The sequence below is a fragment of the Cervus elaphus genome, chromosome 9, assembly GCF_910594005.1.
Source record: "Cervus elaphus chromosome 9, mCerEla1.1, whole genome shotgun sequence".
In the NCBI taxonomy this organism is placed as follows: domain Eukaryota; kingdom Metazoa; phylum Chordata; class Mammalia; order Artiodactyla; family Cervidae; genus Cervus; species Cervus elaphus.
In genome coordinates this window covers 7,181,945-7,198,610 of record NC_057823.1, presented here as the reverse complement: position 1 = coordinate 7,198,610, position 16,666 = coordinate 7,181,945, and positions in this window count along the sequence as shown.

Here is a 16,666-nt window from a genome sequence, read left to right as displayed (position 1 = left end):
GGAAAGCAATAGAATGGGAAAGACTAGAGATTCTTCAAGAAAGTTAGAGATACCAAGGGAACATTCCATGCAAAGATGGGTTTGATAAAGGACAGAACTAGTATGGACCTAACAGAAGCAGAAGATATTAAGAAGAGGTGGCAAGAATACACAGAAGAACTGTACAAAAAAGATTTTCATGACCCAGATAATCACGATGGTATGATAACTCACCTAGAGCCAGACATCCTGGAATGTGAAGTCAAGTGGGCCTTAGAAAGCATCACCACGAACAAAGCTAGTGGAAGTGATGGAATTCGTTGAGCTATTTCAAATCCTGAAAGATGATGCTGTGAAGGTGCTGCACTCAATATGCCAGCAAATTTGGAAAACAGCAGTGGCCACAGGACTGGAAAAGGTCAGTTTTCATTCCAATCCCAGAGAAAGGCAATCCCAAAGAATGCTTAAACTATGACACAATTGCACTCATCTCACATGCTAGTAAAGTAATGCTCAAAATTCTCCAAGCCAGGCTTCAGCAATACGTGAACCATGAACTTCCAGATATTCAAGCTGGTTTTAGAAAAGGCAGAGGAACCAGAGATCAAATTGCCAACATCCGCTGGATCATCGAAAAAGCAAGAGAGTTCCAGAAAAACATCTATTTCTGCTTTATTGGCTATGCTAAAGCCTTTGACTGTGTGGATCACAATAAATTGTGGAAAATTCTGAAAGAGATGAGAATACCAGACCACCTGACCTGCCTCTTGAGAAACCTATATGTAGGTCAGGAAGCAAGTTAGAACTGGACATGAAACAACAGACTGGTTCCAAATAGGAAAAGGAGTACGTCAAGGCTGTATATTGTCACCCTGCTTGTTTAACTTATATGCAGAGTACATCACGAGAAACGCTGGGCTGGAAGAAGCATAAGCTGGAATCAAGATTGCCAGGAGAAATATCAATAACCTCAGGTATGCAGATGACACCACCCTTATGGCAGAAAGTGAAGAGGAACTAAAAAGCCTCTTGATGAAAGTGAAAGAGGAGAGTGAAAAGGTTGGCTTCAAGCTCAACATTCAGAAAACTAAGATCATGGCATCTGGCCCCATCACTTCATGGGAAATAGATGGGGAAACAGTGGAAACAGTGGCTGACTTTATTTTTCTGGGCTCCAAAATCACTGCAGATTGTGATTGCAGTCATGAAATTAAAAGATGCTTACTCCTTGGAAGGAAAGTTATGACCAACCTAGATAGCATATTAAAAAGCAGAGACATTACTTTGCCAACAAAGGTCCATCTAGTTAAGGTTATGGTTTTTCCAGTGGTCATGTATGGATGTGAGAGTTGGACTGTGAAGAAAGCTGAGTGCCAAAAAATTGATGCTTTTGAACTGTGGTGTTGGAGAAGACTCTTGAGAGTCCCTTGGACTGCAAGGAGATCCAACCAGTCCATCCTAAAGGAAATCAGTCCTGGGTGTTCATTGGAAGGACTGATGCTGAAGCTGAAACTCCAGTACTTGGCCACCTCATGCGAAGAGTTGACTCATTGGAAAAGACCCTGATTCTGGGAGGGATTGGGGGCAGGAGGAGAAGGGGACGACAGAGGGTGAGATGGCTGGATGGCATCACCGACTCGATGGACATGAGTGTGAGTAAGCTCCGGGAGTTGGTGATGGACAGGGAGGCCTGGCGTGCTGTGATTCATGGGGTTGCAACGAGTCGGACACGACTGAGTGACTGAACTGAACTGGGGTAGTTCTCTGGTAGTCTAGGACTTGGAGTCAGTGCTCCCACTCCAAAGGTTCAGGTCTTGATCTCTGGTCACGAATGAAGATTCTACAAGTGGTTTGTTAAAGCGTTAAGTGAGATTAAAACAAATATCCAAAAACGAGAAACCAAAGATGAACCCCAGACAAATGGCAGTTACCAAATAAGGCAAATAATAATTAAAATAATGGAATACACACATATTCATACACATCCAAAGTCAAAACAGTCCAACAAAAATAAAGTACAAGAGATTGACCTGGTGAAGAAAGGAAATAAAAAATCATATTTCCCAGTTTAAGAACAAAACTAACTAAAGCACAAACTGGAAAACAAAACTAAAGCAAGATGCCAAATGGGGAATAAAGCAATGAAAACAAAACTAACAAATATGTTGAGAGGAGAGGAAAAAAAGAAAAGAAAGAAAGAATAGATATACAAAGTTAAATAGAGGTAGGTGAAGATTTATATACATTAAAGATTAACTACAAGGGGAAAATAGCAGTAAGAAAGACAAACAAATACATGAAAAATATAATATGTTTAAAAAAATAAAAGTTTAAATTATAAAAAAGAGAAAAGGAAAAAAACTGAAGAAGGTGGGGGCGGGGCGGGGGGGAACTCCACTGAAGTGCAAAAGCCCAATGTAGAGGCAGAGGTTTATAACAACAATAAAAAGTGTGACTGAATATACACATGTGCATACACGCCCATAAACAAAATTGAAACAGTCCAACAACAATAAAATATGATAGATTGACCCAGTGAACAAAGGAAACAAAAAATTATATCTACCAGAACAAAACTAACTAAAGCACAAACTGGAAAACAAAACTAAAGCAAGGTGCCAATTAGGGAATAAAGCAATGAAAATAAAACTAACAAATATGTTGAGAGGAAAGGAAAGAAAGAAAAGAAAGAATAGATATGCTAAGTTAAATAGAGGTAGATGAAGATTTATATACATTAAAGATTAACTGCAAGGGGAAAAGAAAAGTAGAAAGGCAAACAAAGGAATAAATGTAGAAAAAATATAATAGGTTTAAAAAATTAAAATTATAAAAAAGAGAAAAGAAAAAAAAAGGAAGAAGAAAAGAGAAAAGGAAAACTCCACAGAACTGCAAAAGCTCAATGTAGAGGCAGAGGTTTATAACAACAATAAAAAGTGTGACTGAATATACACATATACATAGACACTGATAAGCAAAATCAAAATAGTCTAACAAAAATGAAGTACAATAGACTGATTCAGTGAACAAAGGGAACTAGAAATTATGTCTACCAGAATACTAACTAAAGCACAAACTGGAAAACAAAGCTAAAGTAAGGTGCCAATTGGGGAATAAAGCAGTGAAAGTAAAACTAACAAATATGTTGAGATTAAAGGAAAGAAGGAAAAGAAAGAAAGAATAGATAAGCAAAGTTAAATAGAGGTAGATAAAGATTTATATATATCAAAGATTGACTGCAAGGGGAAGAAAACAGTAGGAAAAGCAAAGGAATAAATGTAGAAAAAATAATAATAGGTTTTTAAAAATTATAATTAAAAAAGAGAGGGGAAAAAAAGACCTCCCCAGAACTGCAAAAGCCCAACATAGAGGCAGAGGTTTATAACAACAATAAAAAAATGTGACTGAGGAAAAAAAGGGGGAAAAAAGCTCAAAAGCTTAATTAGATTTCATAGTACCGATAAAATCAACAACTACAATGGGGATGGGGGGAAAGGAAAAAAAGAAAGAAAATCGTAAAGAATCTACAAAACAAGTCAAAACATAAGAATAATAACTGTTTTTCTTGAGTCACTGCTGTCAGAGTCCTTTCCCTCGCTGGGAGTCACAGTCCCCCTCACCTCCCTAGGACGGCCTCCAACAGTGTGCTGGTCTCTGGACCTGCTGTGGGGGCAGCTCAGACTCTAATCTGCTCCTACTCCTGTGAGTTCTCGCCTCCAATCCCCACAGCTATCAGAACTAGCGCGTTTCTCTTGTGGGAGCTCTCAATGACCTCTTAAATATTCCATAGACTCAGAGTCTGCCTAGTTGATCATGTGGATTTAATCTGCACTTGTACAGCTGGTGGGAAGGTTTTGGGTCTTCTTCCTTAGCCACACTGCCCCCGGGTTTCAGCTGTGGTTTTATTCCCACCTCTGCATGTAGGTCATCTACTGGGGTTTGCTCCTGAGGCTGCCCTGGAGGACTTGGGTTTGCCCTTGTGAGGGCCAGGTGTGGAGGTGGGGCAGCTGCTTGGGTTGCAGGGGTTCTGGCAGCACCAGGTACTCAGGGGGTTTGGCGGCTACGGCAAGCAGGAAATACAGTGCTCTAGAAGGGTATGGCAACCAGTATTGGCCAATAGGCTCCAGGATTCTTGCCTGGAGAACCCCTCTCCCTGACAGAGAAGCCTGGTAGGCCACAGCCTACAGGGTTGCCGAGATGGACACGACCGAAGTGACCCTGCACACATAGGCACAAGACTTTTTTTGCCTGTGGCAGCTCTGCCCCAGTGAGAGCTGAGTGTGAAGCTGCTTGGCCAAGTGTGCAGGGACACGGACTGCCTCCACCAGAGGAGTTAGGGCCATATCAGAGTCTTTTTTCCAGCCTCTTATAGCTGGTGATCAGAAGGCCTCTTTGGCCAGTCTTTCTCCATACCTCCGCCTGTTCAGGCACTTAGAGGGCTTCCTTGCCTGGGGTCCTTCTCTGTCATTCGGCGCATCAAGCACTTAAAGGGGCACCTGGGTGGGATCCTACTCTGTATACAGTTCAGTGCCTCAGGCATTTGATGGTCCAGCCTCTCTATTGTTCAGCTGCCAATGCTGGCAAGTGGGGGGAGAGAGGCTATGGTGATGGCGCCACCCCCTATGCATGATTCAGCAGTATCGCCTTGCTTCCATGGCTCCTTGGCTTCTCCTTGGCTTTCCTCCACAGGCATTTCCAACCACAACCTCCCTCACATCCCCTCCATCAGTCTTTCTGCAATCAGAGCAGCCCTTGCCCTGGGATTGCTCAACAATCCCTAAACTCCAGCTCCCAGCCACTGCGCCATCTGGGGTATGTATGGCTGCGGCAAGGACTGTCTGATTCTCATTCCATTTAGGCTGCCACAGATCAGCTGTTTCACTCTCAGCCTTAAATGGTTCTCCTCTGACTCAGACAATTGCCCCGTTGTGGGGATCGGACCCCTGCTTCAGTTCCCCCACCCACCGAGGGCAGGTCCAGTCCTACTAACACTCCTGTTTTTCCCTAGTTCCTTCCTCTTACTGAGTTTTGCATGGGTCTATATATTCTTTTCTGCTGGTCAGGTACTCCTGTCTGCTTTCAGCTGGTATTCTGCATGCACTTCTGTGTCTGAAGGTGTACTCCTGATGTATCTGTGGGGGGAGATGTACTCCACGTCCACCTGCTCCTCTGCCATCTTGTTCTTCTTTTTTTTTTTTTAACTAGAAAGTCACATTTTTATAGAAATAGCTATTATAAAAAAAGAAGATTCATATCAATGACTAAACTAGGACCAAATACAAAAAAATTAAATATCAGATATAAAGCAGTATTGTTTTGTTCTATGTATACTGTCAAATTTTCTTATTTCACTGTGTGGTACATACTATATTTAAATTTTTTCTTTTTCCTTAAAATTGACTCAAGAAACAATACAAAATATAAATACATCTGCAACAAATAAAGAGATTGAATTAGTAGAAACTTCATAAAGAGTCAGACACTACTGAGCACCAAACACTTTCACTTTCAATAAATGTCCAGGCCCCAAAGACTTCAATGGTAAATTCTGTCAGACATAAAAATCAAGACCTGTACTCAGAAAACTATAAGATACTGATTTTTGTTGTTCAGTCGCTCAGTCATGTCCAAATCTTTGTGACCCCCATGGAATATTCAGGATTGATTTCCTTTAGGATTGACTGGTTTGATCTCCTAGCAGTCCAAGGGACTCTCAAGAGTCTTCTCCAACACCACAGCTCAAAAGCATCAATGCTTCTGCAGTCAGCCTTCTTTATGGCCCAACTCTCACATCCATACATGACTACTGGAAAAACCATAGCTTTGACTAGACGAACCTTTGTTGGCAAAGTAATGTCTCTGCTTTTTGATACGCTGCCTTTTAATATGCTGTCTGGCTGGTCATAACTTTTCTTCCAAGGAGCAAGCGTCTTTTAATTTCATGGCTGCAGTCACCATCTGCAGTGATTTTGGAGCCCAAGAAAATAAAGTCTGTCACTGTTTCCATTGTTTCCCCATCTATTTGCCATGAAGTGATAGAATGGAATGCCATGATCTTTGTTTTTTGAATGCTGAGTTTTAAGCCAGCTTTCTCACACTCCTCCTTCATCTTTATCAAAGATACTGATTAAAGAAATATAAAAAATGATACAAACAAATGGAGAGATATACTGCGTTCTTAGACTGGAAAAAATATACTACCAAAGCAATCTATAGATTCAATGCAGTCCTTATTAAATCACCAATGGCATTTTTCACAGATTTAAACAAAAATTTTACAACTTGTGTGAAAACACAAAAGACAGGAATAACCAAAGCCATCTTGAGAAAGAGGAACAGGGCTGGAGGAATCAGGTTCCCTGACTTCAGACTATGCTACAAAGCTACAGCAATCAAAACAGTGTGATAGTGTCACAAAAACAGAAATATAGATCAATGGAGCAGGACAGAAAGCCCAGAGATAAGCCCATGCACCTGTGGTCACCTAATCTATGATGAAAGAGGCAGTAACACACAGTGGAGAGAAGACAATCTCTTTAAGAAGTGGTGCTGGGAGAACTAGACAACTGCACGTAAGAGAATGAAATTAGAACATTCCCTAACACTATACACAAAAATACTCAAAATGGATTAAAGACCTAAATGTAAGACTAGATACTATAAAAACTGTTAGAGGAAAATATAGGCAAGCACTCTCTGACATAGATCACAGCAAGATCTTTTTCAATGCACCCACTTAGAGTAACGAAGATAAACAAGTAGGACCTAACTAAACTTAAAAGCTTTTGCACAGCAAAGGAAGCCATAAACAAAACAAACGATAGCCTTCAGAATGGGGGGGCAATTTTTTCAAATGAAGCAATTGACAAGAGATTAATCTCCAAAAGATAAAACAGTTCATGCAGCTCAGTATATATATACATATATATAAAAGCAACAAACAACCCAATGAAAAAGTAGGCGAAAGATCTAAATAGACATTTCTCCAAAGAAGACATACAGATGGCTAAAAAGCACATGAAAAGATGCTCAACACCCCAACTGTTAGAGAAATGCAATTCAAAACTGCAATGTGATATCACATCACCTCACATTGATCAGCATGACCATCATCAAAAAAATCTGTAAACAATAAATGCTGGCGAGGATGTGGAGAAAAGGGAACTCTCCTACACTGTTGGTGGGAATATAGATTTGGACATCCACTGTGGACAACAGTATGGAGGTTTCTAAAAAAACTAAAAATAAGGCTACCCTATGATGCAGCAATCCCACTCCTGGGCAAATGTCTGGAGAAAACCATAATTCAAAAAGATGCATGCACCTAATGTTCACTGCAGCACTATTTACAATAGCCAGGACATGAAAGCAACATAAATATCCATCCACAGAGGAATGGGTAAAGAAGATGTGGTGCATGTATATAATAAAATATTACTCAGCCATTGAAAAGAATGAAATAATGCCACTTGCAGCAAAGTGGATGGACCTAGAGATTGCCATACTGAGTGAAGTAAGTCAGGAGGTAGAGAAGGAGAAATATCATCTGACATTCCTTATATGTGGACTCTAAAAAGAAAGGATACAAATGAACTTACTTACAAAACAGAGACTCACAGCCTTATAAAATGAATTTATGGTTGCCTGGGGGAAGTATGGAGGGAACGGATAGTTAGGGAGCTTGAGATGGACAGGTACACACGCTATATTTAAAATTGGTAACCAGCTAGGACTCACTGTATAGCACACGGAACTCTGCTCAATGTTATGTGGCAGCCTGGCTGGGAGGGGAGTTTGTATGGCTGAGTACTTCGCTGTTCACCTGAAACTATCACAACATTGTTAATAGGCTATACCTCAATACAAAATAAAACTTTTTTAAAAAAGAATGAAATAATGCTATTTATTGTTTCTAGCTATTTATTATATCTAATAACATGGATAGACCTAGAGATTGTCATATTGAGTGAAGTAAGTCAGAGAAAGACAAATATCATATGATATCACTTACATGTGGAATCTAAAAAAGGGTACAAATAAATGTATTTACAAAAGAGGAATAGAGTTACAGATGTAGAAAACAAGCTTAATCAGTGAAGGGATAGAAACAAACTGGGAGATTGAGGTTGACATATAAACACTATTATATATAAAACAGATAATTAATAAGGACTTAATAGCACAGGGAACCCTACTCAATACTCTGTAATGGCCCATATGGGAAAAGAGTCTAAAAAAGAGTGGATACATGTACAAGTAATTCACTTTTCTGTACACCTGAGACACAAATTGCAGATCAATATACTGTAATAAAAATTTCTAAAAAATCAACACCAGTGCATTACAAACTCTTTAAAAATAGAAGAGGAGGGAACACCTATTAACTCATTCTTTGAGGCCAGAATTTCTCTCACATCAAAACCAGGTATAAACATCACAAGAAGACCCAAAAATTCTCAACAAAATGCTATTGAACTGAATTCAGCAACTTAGTAACAGGATTATACACCACATCCAAGTGAGATTTGTCCTGGAAATGCAAGGTTAGGTTAATATTCAATAATTAACTAATATAATACAAACAGGTTAATAGAATAAAGGCCAAAAACCCACATGATTATCTTATACATGTAGAAAAAGCATTTCACAAAATCCAGCACCCTTTCATGATTTAAAAATCTCTTTCTGTTTTCTCATTGTTAGTGTATAGGAATGCAAGGGATTTCTGTGTGTTAATTTTATATCCTGCAACTTTACTATATTCATTGATTAGCTCTAGTAATTTTCTGGTAGAGTCTTTAGGGTTTTCTATGTAGAGGATCATGTCATCTGCAAACAGCGAGAGTTTCACTTCTTCTTTTCCTATCTGGATTTCGTTTACTTCTTTTTCTGCTCTGATTGCTGTGGCCAACACTTCCAAAACTATGTTGAATAGTAGTGGTGAGAGTGGGCACCCTTGTCTTGTTCCTGATTTTAGGGGAAATGCTTTCAGTTTTTCACCATTGAGGGTAATGCTTGCTGTGGGTTTGTCATATATAGCTTTTATTATGTTGAGGTATGTTCCTTCTATTCCTGCTTTCTGGAGAGTTTTAATCATAAATGGGTGTTGAATTTTGTCAAAGGCTTTTTCTGCATCTATTGAGATAATCATATGGTTTTTTTCTTTCAATTTGTTAATGTGGTGTATTCCATTGATCGATTTGCAGATATTAAAGAATCCTTGCATTCCTGGGATAAAGCCCACTTGGTCATGGTGTATGATTTTGTTAATATGTTGCTGGATTCTGTTTGCTAGAATTTTGATAAGGATTTTTGCATCTATGTTCATCAGTGATATTGGCCTGTAGTTTTCTTTTTTTGTGGCATCTTTGTCTGGTTTTGGAATTAGGGTGATGGTGGCCTCATAGAATGAGTTTGGAAGTTTAGTAAAGTTGCAGGATATAAAATTAACACACAGAAATCCCTTGCATTCCTATACACTAACAATGAGAAAACAGAAAGAGAAATTAAGGAAACAAGACCATTCACCATTGCAACAAAAAGAATAAATACTTAGGAGGATATCTACCTAAAGAAACAAAAGACCTATACATAGAAAACTATAAAACACTGATGAAAGAAATCAAAGAGGACACAAACAGATGGAGAAATACACCGTGTTCATGGATTGGAAGAATCAATATTGTCAAAATGGCTATAGTACCCAAAGCAATCTATAGACTCAATGCAATCCCTATCAAGCTACAAATGGTATTTTTCACAGAACTAGACCAAAGAATTTCACAATTTGTATGGAAATACAAAAGGCCTCGAATAGCCAAAGTAATCTTAAGAAAGAAGAATGGAACTGGAGGAATCAACCTGCCTTACTTCAGACTATACCACAAAGCCACAGTCATCAAGACAGTATGGTACTGGCACAAAGACAGAAATATAGATCAATGGAACAGAATAGAAAGCTCAGAGATAAATCCATGAACCTATGCACACCTTATCTTTGACAAAGGAGGCAATGATATACAATGGAAAAAAGACAACCTCTTTAACAAGTGGTGCTGGGAAAACTGGTCAACCACTTGTAAAAGAATGAAACTAGAACACTTTCTAACACCATACACAAAAATAAACTCAAAATGGATTAAAGATCTAAATGTCAGACCAGAAACTATAAAACTCCTAGAGGAGAACATAGGCAAAACACTCTCCGACATAAATCACAGCAGGATCCTCTATGACCCACCTCCCAGAATATTGGAAATAAAAGCAAAAGTAAACTAATGGGACCTAATGAAACTTAAAAGCTTTTGCACAACAAAGGAAACTATAAGTAAGGTGAAAAGACAGCCGTCAGATTGGGAGAAAATAATAGCAAACGAAGCAACAGACAAAGGATTAATCTCAAAAATATACAAGCAACTCCTGCAGCTCAATTCCAGAAAAATAAATGACGCAATCAAAAAATGGGCCAAAGAACTAAACAGACATTTCTCCAAAGAAGACATACAGATGGCTAACAAACACATGAAAAGATGCTCAACATCACTCATTATTAGAGAAATGCAAATCAAAACCACAAAGAGGTACCATTACATGCCAGTCAGGATGGCTGCTATCCAAAAGTCTACAAGCAATAAATGCTGGAGAGGGTGTGGAGAAAAGGGAACCCTCTTACACTGTTGGTGGGAATGCAAACTAGTACAGCCGCTATGGAGAACAGTGTGGAGATTTCTTAAAAAACTGGAAATAGAACTGCCATATGACCCAGCAATCCCACTTCTGGGCATACACACTGAGGAAACCAGATCTGAAAGAGACACGTGCACCCCAATGTTCATCGCAGCACTGTTTATAATAGCCAGGACATGGAAGCAACCTAGATGCCCATCAGCAGATGAATGGATAAGAAAGCTTATCATACCATGGAATATTACTCAGCCATTAAAAAGAATTCATTTGAATCAGTTCTAATGAGATGGATGAAGCTGGAGCCCATTATTCAGAGTGAAGTAAGCCAGAAAGATAAAGACCATTACAGTATACTAACACATATATATGGAATTTAGAAAGATGGTAACGATAACCCTATATGCAAAACAAAAAGAGACACAGATGTACAGAACAGACTTTTGGACTCTGTGGGAGAAGGCGAGGGTGGGATGTTTCGAGAGAACAGCATGTATATTATCTATAGTGAAAGAGATCACCAGCCCAGGTTGAATGCATGAGACAAGTGCTTGGGGCTGGTGCACTGGGAAGACCCAGAGGAATCGGGTGGAGAGGGAGGTGGGAGGGCGGATCGGGATGGGGAATGCATGTAAATCCATGGCTGATTCATGTCAATGTATGACAAAAACCACTACAATATTGCAAAGTAATTAGCCTCCAACTAATAAAAATAAATGAAAAAAAAATCTCAACTTGATAAAGGGCATCTAGGAAAAAGTTTATAGCTAACACCATAGTTAATGAGGAAAGACTAGAATTTTCCCCCTAATATGCAAAAAAGAAACGAAAGACCATTAAAATTTTAATCCAGATTGGAAAGGAAGAAGTAAAATGATCTACACTTGGAGATAACATGATCTTATGTATACAAAAATCCTAAGGAGGTCACTAAAATCTGTTATAACAATAATAACTGTAGGAGATAAGATCAATGGACAGAAATCAATAGTATTTCTGTACACTAGCAACAAATAATCCAAAAGTGACATTAGGAACTCAAAAGTTCACCCAAAAAGTCACTCAAAAGTGACTCAATTTATAATTGCACTGAAAAGAATAAAATATTAAGGAACAAATTTAATGAAAGAAATGTAAGACGGGAGAAGTTTTGAAAGAAATTAAAGATCTAAATAAATTAAAAGTTGCTCATATTCACGGGTCAGATTTAATATTATTAAGATTGTGTATTAGTTTCATAAACCTGATCTACAAGTCTTAGTTCCATGGAGAGGGATACTTTCATAAGGAAACACAGCAGTGATGCCACTGAAGTGCAATTTAAGACTGCCACCCAGCTAGTTTTTGCTCCTTATGCTTCTGAACCAATAGGCAAAAGGAGGAGTTTTTGTGCTAGCTGGGGTGATTCAGCCTGATTACCCAAGGGAACTTGGACTGCTACTCCACAATGGAAGTAAGGAAGACTATGTCTGAACCCAGAAAGTCTCTTACAGTATCTCTCTGTATTACTATGCTGTGATTAAAAATCAATGAAAAACTACAACAATCCAATTCAGGTAGGACTAGTAATGGCCCAGACTCTTCAGGAATGAACATTTGAGTCATCTATGGCCTATGAAGTAAAGAAGCATAACCATCTTAGGGTGCCTGCTGAGGGCAAAGGAAATATGGAATGAGTAGTAGAAGAGGGAAGTTACAAACACCAGCTAGGACCATGTGACCATTTACAGAACTAGGACTGTAGGTATTATGAGTATTTTTACCTCATTTTGTGGTGTATGTGTGTGGGTGTGCATTTCAGGATGCCAAAGAGAAGAGACAACATCACTCAAGGACTTTGTATTCTCTCCTGGGAAAAGGGTTCCTGCATTGTCAGCTGTACTCAGGATGAATGCATCGTGTTAGAAGTATAACTTTGCTGTTGTCTTTATTGGGGGTTAATATGGATGTGTATGGGCTTCCCAGGTGGCACTGGTGGTAAAGAATCCGCCTGCCAATGCAGGAGATACAGGAGACACAGGTTCAATCCCCTGGGTCAGGAAGATCCCCCGGAGGAGGGGATGGCAACCCACTCCAGTATTCTTGCCTGAAAATCCCATTGACAGAGGAGCCTGGCAGGCTACAGTCCATAGGGTTGCAAAGAGTCGGACACAACTGAAGTGACTGAGCATGCATACACAGGGATGCCTATGGGTGCCAAGTTGACAAGGTAGGACTGTCACAGTTAATTTTATGTGTCAACTTATTCAAGTTATGGTGCCCAATTGTTCCTTCAAATGTTGTTTAAATGTTTCTGTGAAGGTATCTTGTAGATATAATTAATATTTATAATCAGTTGACTTTACATAAAGGAGATTACCTTTGATATGTGAGTGGGCATCATCTGGACAACTGAAGGCCTCAAGAGCAAAAATCTGAGATTTCCTAGAAAAGGAGCTCTGCCTCAAGATGATAACATATAAATCCTATCTGAGTTTCCAGCCTGCTGACCTCCCCTACAGATTTCAGAATCAAGATGATAGCTCCAGCTCTTGCCAGAGTCTCCAAACTACTGCTTGCCCTGTAGACTTTGGCCTTGCCAGATCAACTCCTATTACCAAAATCTACATCAGTTTCCTATGGCTGCCATGACAAAGTACCACATGCTTGATGGCTTAAAACCATTGAAATGTATTCCCTCACAGTTCTGGAGGCTAGAAGTCTGAAATCAAGGTGTCAATAGAATTGGATCCTACTGAGGTCTCTGAGGGAGTATCAGTTCCATATGTTTTCCTAGTTTTTGGTGATTGCCAGCAATGCTTGGCGTTCCTTTGCTTTTAGGTGCATCCTTCCAATTTCAGTATCCATCTTCACATTGCTTTCTCTGTGTGTCTCTGTGTGTTCACATGGCCATTACTCCCTACATGCCTCTATCTCTGCTTCCTACAAAGACAACAGTTATATTGGATTAAGGTCCCACCCTACTCCTGTTTAACCTCATCTTAACTGTAATTACATCTGCAATAACCCTATTTCCAAATGAAGTCACATTCTGAGATACTGGGAGTAAGACCTATCCATCCAGGGATACAATTCAACCCACAACAGATGGTAATACTCTCCAAGTTGATCTACATATTGACTGAATCCTTATCAAAATTTCAGATGAATCTCCTATAGAAATTAACAAGCTGACCCTAAAATTCATATGGAAAATGACTCAGACTAGTAAAAACAATCTTGAAAAAGAAAAAATAAAGTCAGAGGACTTAAATTTTCATGATTACAAACTTACAAGACTACAGTAATTGTGACAGTGTATAACTGGCATAAGGGTAGAAACATATGGGGGGAAACTCCTTACATTTATTGTCAATTGTTTTTTAGCAAGGATCCAAGAAAACCAGTGAGAAAAGATGAGTCGGTTCAACAAATGATGTTGGGACAACTCAATAGCCCATGCAAAAAAAAAAGTTGGACCCCCATCTCACATCATAACACAGAATTTATCTCATAATCAATCACGGACCTAAATGTAAGAGTTAAAATGATAAACTGCTTATAAGAAAACATAGGAATAAATCTTTATGACCTTAGTTTAAGCAATGGTTTCATAGATATGACACCAAAAGCACAAAAGAAAATAGAGAAGTTGGACTTCTTTAAAATTAAAATCTTAGTGTGTCATAAAGCACATTCAAGACAGTGAGAAGACAGCCCACCTACTGTGAGAAGATACTTGCAGACCATATATCTGATGAGACTTGTATCAAGAATTTATAAAGCACTCACAACTCAATGACAAAAAAAGTATCCATGTGAAACTATCACACACTGAAAGAATATTCCGTAAAGTAGAATACAAAACACCAATAGCCTGAATATGTAAAATAATAGCATTAGGGAGTTTCCAGGTGCTCCAGCGATTAGGATTAGGCACTTTCACTGACGAAGCCCGGGTTCAATCCCTAGTCAGGAAGCTAAGATCCCACAGGCTGTGCAGCACAGCCAAATAAATAAAATAAAATAAAAATTTGTTAAAAGATACCAATATCAGGAACAAAGATGAGTGATTATTATGGGCACTAAAAGAATAATAAGGAAATATTTACTAACTTTATAGCCACAAATTCAATAATTCAAGTGAAATGGACAATTTTCTTAAAAGATGCAAAGTACCAAAACTCATTCAAGAAGAAACAAATTACCTGAATAGTCCTACGTGTATTACAGAAATTGAATTCACAATTAAAAACCCTTCAGAAAAGAAAATTCTAGGTTCAGTGATTTTACTAGCCATCATATGGATAAATCTCAAATGCATTATGCTAAGTAGAGGAAGTCAGACTTAAAAGACTACATATATAATATTCTAGAAAAGGCCAAACTATGTGGATGGAAAAGTAGCTTAGTGGTTTAAACGGACTGGGGGGAAAAGGAAGGCTTGACAATAAAGGTGCACAGGGAAACTGGTGGTAGGATGAGGGGTACAAAGGAATTCTATAACTTGATGGTGGTGGTAACAGGACTGTATTTATTTGTCAAGACTTGCATGATTGGATACAATTTACTATTTGTATATTATACCTTAATCAAAAAGGTTTTGACAAGTGGATGGTGGATCTATACATAGTAATTTACCTTAAAGAATTGAGTGGGCTATGAAGAAAGGCAAAAACATAATGATCTATAACACAGAATTCTCAAAAAGAAACACTGTGTCTAGATCTGACTAGGAAGGAAAGAATATTGGAGGGAAAGCTGTTTTAGACAGTTATATCCCCAAATCTCCCTGTTCCATATCTCTAGGCTAGTATACCTTACTGACTATTGCAAAAATCTGAAGTTTTGTTTTCTGCTGGGAGTAAAACAAGTAATTCACATTGAGGAGTTGCAGGGAAGTTCAGGGCCCTTAGATGCCAAAATTGGAAGATTAGGAGATGGCTTACTTAATGAAGAGTATGCCACCTTTGATCTGAGCTGCCAGAACCCTGAAGTAAGACTCCCACCATTCAAGAAGGAGTTTGGGATCCTCTGGAGAAGCTAACAAGTCCAAGAAAGATGTCCTAAAGATACTGACATTAGCATCTCTCCCATGACTCATCCAGTTCTCTCCCTAGGAAGTTCAAACTAAACAAGCTAGGTTCACATCCCAGAATTTCCAATCACTTTTTATTCCAACACTCATAATGTCAAATAGAAGACCAGACATCCAAGGAAAATCTCTAAACACAGAAAATAAGCATTGAATCAATCAAGTTGAAAACAGCAATTTGTAGGAAACAAACTCAGCTGGGAGAAGAAAACAAAAGTCATTAAGGATGTCAAGTTCTTTAAAGTTTAGAAAAAATGAATACATTTCACTTTATTCCTCCCAGTGACCACAATGCCACAAGCCACTTACCATTAGATTCTGAAAGGTGGACAAAAGGAGGCAAATTAGCTAGGGACCTCAGGACTCAAATACTAACCCAATGGGGAGTTTCCTGGGGTTTTCTTTCCTCCCATGTATCCAACTTGAGGTTAGAGAAGCCTGAAATCTGGAAATACCAACCTGGAAATCACACACATACACATGCCTTAAGAAAAGCTGAAGGTCCAGAAAAGTTTTGCCTACCATGACAAAAACCTTTTCACCACTCTGGTCTTGTGGCAAACATGAGGAGAGCTGCAATTCCCAAACAGGCATTGCAGACACTGAATTCACTGGTAAGAGGCTATGTTCCAACCTCTTTTCCCTTCAGTAAGGTGGGCCTCATGGAACCTGTGAGCCAAGATATCTCATACTCAGCATTATTGACATTTGGGGCTGGAAAAGCCTCTGCTCTGGAAGGATATACTATGCACTATAGGATGTACAGCAGTATCCTTGTATAACCCATCAGATGCCAATAGCACACTCCCCCAATTCCTATAATCAAAAATGTATACAGATATTACCAAATGTGCTCTTGGAACATCACCCCTGATTGAGAACCAATGCTATCTGACTTCACAACCTCTTGCAGGAAGGATAGGACATGCA